The following is a 7,059-nucleotide window of genomic DNA, read 5'->3' as shown; positions in this document are numbered from 1 at the left end:
GGTGCGGTTTTGTTGCTCAATCTTGGAGTGAGTAAGATTCTTGAGATTTTGGAATGAATCCTCCCATGGTCTGGGTTGAGAGTAGTTCTGGTTCTGATTGTATGGTCTAAATGGGGGCTGAGAGGCTTGAGGAATTTGAGAAATTTGTTGCATTGGTGGAGCTGGAGCTGCTGGTCCATTCTGTTGGAATCCTTGAGACCATGAAAAATTAGGGTGGTCTCTCCATCCAAGATTATATGTGTTGGAGTATGGGTTGTAATTTGATGGCTTTCTCATTACACCTATGGCATTGGCTTGATCTGGGTATGAGTCATGGTCATGTGGTTCTATTGATTTAGCAGTCGATAACGATGCTATTTGTCGAGCAAGACCTTCAACCATCTCCTTGACTTCTTTAATTCCCGAAGTTGACTCACCAATTTGAACCTCATTTACTCCTTTAATTCTTCAAGTATTCCTGAGTGATCGACTCCGTTGTTGGGAATTATCCGCTTGTCGTTGTAAGAATTCCCAAATCTCTGATGCACTTTTTGACATTAGCTCTCCTCCACTTGTTGCCATTAGCCATTCTTGCACATTTGACAATAATCCCTCCAAAAAGTATTGGCATTGGTGCCATTTCTCGTACCCATGATGTGGACACTTCAAGAGTAGCCCATTGAATCGCTCCCATGTTTCAAAAAACTGCTCGTCCTCTCTCTGGATAAACTATGAGATTTCCCTGCGAATAGCATTGGTTTTATGTACTGGGAAATATTTATTCAAAAATTTTGTTACCATTTGTTCCCATGATGCAATGCTATTAGCAGGTAATGTATTAAGCCATGAACGAGCTCTATCTTTTAAAGAAAATGAGAATAATCTGAGTTTAACATCATCGTCTGAAAAATTCTCGTATTTAAAAGTTTGACAAATAGCATGAAAATCATTCAGATGATTATATGGGTCCTCATTTTCTAAGCCATAGAATGTGGGGAGACAATTTAGCACACTAAGTTTTAGTTCAAAACTCCTAGCAGCTACATTTGGGTATCTTATGCATGATGTGCTCAAATTAGTTAAAGGACTGAAGTAGTCCTTAAATGGCCTCTCCTGTGGTTGCAAATCCATTTTATTTTTAATTTGTTTGTATGTGCGAAGTGTTTTTTCTAGTTCAAGGTCTATAGGTTCAAGATTAGGTAATAATGACCTACGACCATGCATGCAAAACAAATAAAATGAAAATAAAGATGGGAACAAAACAAATAAAAATAAATAAGAGGGAGAAATTACGATACTAACCTTATTGCGCTATTAAAACCTTTCTATAAAAATACAAAAAAACAAATACGTGAAATAAATTAACTAAAAATAAATTAATAAGATAAACAAAAAAAATTACAAAGAAAATTAAATTGAAAATTAAATTACAAAATTTTAAAGAAGAGAAAAAGAAAAGAAATACTAACCTTTAAATGTAGATTCACTTTTTTTTCTTTTTTAATAATAAAAAAATACAAGAAAACAAATAAAAGAAATTATTCACAAAAATTAATTCCATGAATTAAAATTACTTACCTCCCCGGCAACGGTGCCAAAAACTTGTTGTGCAAATTTTAATGTACTCGCAAGTGCACGAATCTATTGTAGAATAGACTAATGGTGACGAGTGTCGATCCCACGAGGATGTGGATTTTAATTATATGTAGAATTAATTTTGTAAATGGGTGGTTGGAATTGTGGTGGAAGTGATTTAAATTATCCTAAAATTGGAATTGAAATGGCGAGAATAAATTCTAAAATTGGAATTGCAATGGCGAGAATAAATTGAAGAGAAATCTATTGAAATGACGTACTTGGGTATCTGGATCCGTATCAACATGCACCATGGGCTAAATATTCCTTATTAATACCAATTAAATCATGAGGGGGGAATCCACACCTCATGAACCATACTCTAATCAATATGGTGCTAAGGGCTTATCATGCCAAATAATAATAACCTTATACTAAAGAGCCGGTGTAGCCAAGGCGGTATCTAGACAAGATTATTATTATTTGTCGACGAGAAGTCAAAACATCCACAAAAACTAGAGGGGAAGAGAAAATAAATTTACCAAATTAAGCCCATGACACATGTTGAGACTTCATCTTCAACCCAAGCTTGAAAGAAAATTAGCTACTCATAATTGAACTAGGGGCAAAATGGAAATTTATTAAAATACATAGAAAATACAAGATGGAGAAGGAATTATAGAAAATGGATCCCAAAAATGGATTCAGATATATCAAATTAGGGGGGAGAGGCCCCTTTTTTATAGACACATGGAGTAAATCATGCCCATCAGAAAAAAATAGTTGGACGCTCAGGATTGCGCCACGTCATCAGTCAACAGTACGCGGTTTGACCACGCGGATGAACAGTAACACGGTTTGACTCGGGTTGAACAGTAATGCGGTTTGGTTGAAAATAATCTTGTGTGATGCATGTACCGTACGCGAGATTTTTGGTCCACTGATATGCTGCCACGTCACCATCAACAGTACATAAGAATTTTAGTCCAACAGGATCGTGACACCTCATCAGTCAATGCCACATCATCGATCAATGCCACGTCATCATCGGTCTATGTGAACAGTAACGTATACAGTACCGTACACGTGAATAGTACCGTATATGTAAACAATACCATTTTTCCTTTTATGCTCCTCCTAAGGTTTTCGACTGTCCTGAGTTCAAAAGTGATGTCCGTTTTGCCATCTAATCTCTCGTTTATTGTGAAATGACTATGATGCCCCTAAAATACATAAAATACTTAATTAAAATAAAACACACGGAATTAAATCAAAAGAATGTTAAATTCATAAAAGTAACGGTGTTAGTAAAACTTGTAGTGTAAAATGATGATTTTCTCCTTAATAAATATATATTTTCTAACACTCAACACTGACAACTCTAAAGGATATATAATCTATAGCGATGCCTCCCAAAGCGGCATAGAATGCGTTCTCATGCAAAATGGAAAAGTCATTGCATATGCTTCCAGAAAATTGAAGGATTACGAGAAAAATTATCCATTGCCTGATTTAGAGTTGGCAGCAGTAGTGCTCGCATTAAAAATATGGCATCACAATTTAATGGGGGCGCATTGTAAGATTTACACTGATCATAAGAGCCTCAAATACTTCTTTACACAAAAGGAGTTAAATATGCGACAATGGCAAAGGCTAGAGCTTGTCAAAGACTACAACTACTGTGAAATAAACTATTATCCTGGAAAAGCAAATATGGTAGCAGATGCACTAAGTAGAAAGTCAAGCCCGTCAGCTTTAAGGATCTTACTTAAGCCATTACAAAATGATATATGTAAGGCAGAGATCGAGCTAGTAGTAGAAAAATTAGCCAACATGACACTTCACTCGACTTTATTAGAAAAGACTAAGGAGGGGCAAAAAAGTAATTCCTACTTAAAAAACTTGAAAATAAAAGCCAACACAAAGGAGATGTTGCTCAAGAAGTCAGAAAAGGGAACCATTTTATTCAAGGACAGGATATGTGTACCAGATAATGAAGATCTAAAGAAAGAAATCATACTTGAAGTTCACACAACCTTATATTCACTTTAAGTTCGTAGCAAAATTTCTCACTTGTTTACTAATCAAAGCAGAGCACCAAAGACCAGCAAAATTTTTAGAATCTAATCAAGTTTCTCAATGGAAGTGGGAAGAAATCACAATGGACTTCGTCATTGGTCTTCCAAGTACTGTAAAAAATGCATGATGTTATTTGGGTGATTGTCGATTGAGTCGCAAAGTCTGCTCACTTCTTGCCTATTTGAATGATGTACACCATGGACTAGTTTGCAGTAATATACGTAAAGGAGATAATAAGACTTCGTGGTATACATATTTCTATTATTTCTGACCGAGATACAAGGTTTACTTCACATTTTGGGAGAAGTTACATAATGCTATAAGGACAAAATTAAAAATTAGTACATCATTTCACCCTCAAACAGACGACCAGTCAGAAAGAACAATTCAGACGCTTGAAGAAATGTTGCGAGGATGTGCTATTAACTTTCAATGATCATGGAGCAAGTATTTATCATTGGCTAAATTTGACTACAACAATAGCTACCAAGCAACAATAGGTATGACACCATACGAAGCTCTATATGGTAGAAAATGTAGATCACCTATTCATTGGGATGAGATGGGTGAGTGAAGGCATCTTGGACTAGACTTAATTACTGCCTCATATGAAGCAATTGAGAAAATACGTCAAAGAATGCAGGCAGCTCAAAGTCGACAGAAAAGTTATGCCGATAAAAGGCGAAGGCCTTTGGAATTTCAAGTTGGTGTTGCCCCCAATAAAAGGATTGATGAGATTTGGGAACAAAGGAAAATTTTGCCCTTATAAAAGGATTAATGAGATTTAGGAACAAAGGAAAATTAAGTCCGAGGTTTATTGGGCCATTTGAAATACTTAAACATGTCAGGAATGTTTCCTACCGACTTGCCCTCCCCCCATCGTTATCAAGAATACATAATGTCTTTCATGTATCCATGTTAAAGAAATATGTTCCAGACTCCTCTCATGTACTAAATTATAAGCCTCTTCAACTAGAAGGAGACCTAACCTACGAAGAATGTCCAATTCAAATTCTTAATAGAAAGATAAAGGATTTAAGGAACAAGAAGATCCCTTTAGTTAAAGTACTATGGCAAAATAGATCAGAGGAGGAGGCAACATAGGAACGTGAGGAAGAGATTAAGAATAAGTATCATGACCTATTCAGTAAGTAAATTCCGAGGACGAAATTTTTTAAAGGGGAGGAGGAAATTGTGAGGCATAATTTTCTCACTTAAATACAATAGAATTTATTTTAAGCTAACAAGCCCTCTGATAACTCTATAAAATGAGAGTTATCATGGCACTTTTAAACTTAAATCAGTACTACTTAGAGAGTAAATGATGTGTTTTCATTACATTTTTGTTATATTTTTCATAATCATTCATCTTAGTTTATTCTTCATAAATTTTCTTTGATTTAGAATAAATTGTATGCTTAAATCATTCGCATAATTGTAGGTGACCGGAAGCTCAAATTTCAAGGAAGAAATGTTAATGCAATAGGCTTGCAAAAGATGGAAAAGAACTTTGCTATAAAAGAATTGAAACAAATCTGGAATAGTGTAGTTGTTGTACTCGTTGTTGTAGCAATCGTTGCTGTAGCAACCATGCCATTATTGTAGCAATCCTGGAACAAAAACAGAGAAAATTTTGCAGAATATTGCGATCTGCAGTTTCCTAATCGGAAGACACGCGACCTAGGCTTCCGTTTACCCTAAATTTCAACTATAAAATGAGCACACATCATAAGGAAAAAAAGAGAGCCGTCACCCAAAGAGAAAAATCACAGAGAAACAAAAGAAAAAATAATATTCAAGAGAGAGATTGAGGGCTGCACAAGAGAAGAATTTGCAGAAATCAATTAGAAGCTCAGTCATTTTTATTCTTCTCTTGTTTTCTGGTTTTCTATTTATTCATGGGGATGTGTTTGATGGTTGAAACTTTGTTCTTTATTTTTCTTTTCCAAATCATGAACTAAATTTATTTGTGGTTGAGTGATAAACAATTTTGATGGTTTATTGACTGAAAATATGTGTTGCTGCATGTTTGCTGTAGCATTTTATTTTGATAGCTTTTATTTTTATTCATTATCTTGATTGATTACCCATTTAATGATACTAGGTAAGGAAGAGCCACAAAAGGGCCTATCTTAGTGGAACATATCAGAGTAATATTTGATTTTAGATTGAGTTTCCTGGATTGAGTTTTGCTTGATCCCAAAAGGGTCATGTTTGATCTAAGATTAGTGATGAATTAGATATAGAGATTTACTTTGTAGGGTAATTAGGGTAATTAGAACCTAAGCGTGTAATGTTATATCTTATGTTGGCATAACAACTGATCACTGTTAGGTTGCATATAGATATAAGACATCCAACATGCGACAGTTGAGGATACATAAGGATTTTGCCCAGTATTGTAGCAGATGTTGTAGCAACCGAGCCAAACATTAGGAAAATAGTCAAACCATTAAGAGAGTTTATTCACTCAACTACTCTATTTTCCTATTGGTTTTATCTTTGAGTTTGACGTGATAATTTACTTTGTCGCATTTTATTTATTGCATTTTTATTTTAATTAGTATATTAGTTTCATTAATTATTTATTTTAATTTAGAACAAAATCTGCATTGTTGAGATTGCTGTAGCATATCTAATAATATCAATCCCTGTGGAGATGATCTTGAATACTCATCATTATATTACTTGTTGTGTACAGTTGCACGTTGACATCAATAGCAATTGAGCTTAAAACATACAACATCTTCTTAAGTATTAAAATAATAATGATAATAATAAAAATATAAAATATTTAATTCTAAGTAATGATGACATAATCCTAGCCCCCTAGTCCCCTAGCCCCTTTCATTTTCAATGCAACTTAGAAATTTCACCCTCTTTAATTCTAAGACATAACATCAAGAGTAAAGAAATCTTCAATTTAAAAAGGTCTAGAGAAGTCAAGGTCAAGAGGTAAGTAACACTTCAACTGCAATGTGGGGACAAAATTCTTTTATACTTAACTTCAACTTTAATTAATTCTTAATATTGTTATGGCTATTATGACGTGATTGGTTATAATCTAAATTTTTAGACGACTATGCCACCTATATTATAGTAATTTCTTACTTATCTTTATATGGTCGGCTATGCTGCATAATCTATGATATTTAATTATTTTATGGTCGACTATGCTGCCTAATCTATGATACTAAATTATGTTACGGTCGGTTCTGCCACCTATACTATAATTCCATTTTATTTAATTTCTGTATGGAAGACATTGCCGCTTGTATTAAAGATTGTTGTCCATAAATAGTGTTGTGTGTTGATTCTGTTGTGCATCTAAGAACTTCAAATGTTATTACATAAGTTGCATTGGACACGTGCATTTCATGGATTACTTTATGAAGAAGACGTTTCAAAAAATCAATTTATGAAAAA

General features: G+C 34.2%; 1 non-coding gene across 1 annotated transcript; it reads left to right on the top strand.

The window, feature by feature from the left end:
- Positions 1 to 625: 625 nt before the first annotated feature.
- LOC127903613 (small nucleolar RNA R71) lies at positions 626 to 729 on the top strand. The gene has a single exon (XR_008056322.1). It is a non-coding gene; the product is annotated as a small nucleolar RNA R71 (small nucleolar RNA).
- The last annotated feature ends 6,330 nt before the right edge of the window (positions 730 to 7,059 follow it).

The sequence above is a fragment of the Citrus sinensis genome, chromosome 6 (assembly GCF_022201045.2).
Source record: "Citrus sinensis cultivar Valencia sweet orange chromosome 6, DVS_A1.0, whole genome shotgun sequence".
In the NCBI taxonomy this organism is placed as follows: Eukaryota; Viridiplantae; Streptophyta; class Magnoliopsida; order Sapindales; family Rutaceae; genus Citrus; species Citrus sinensis.
Note: the sequence above shows the minus strand (reverse complement) of the source record. Positions and strands in the feature narration are given on the sequence as shown.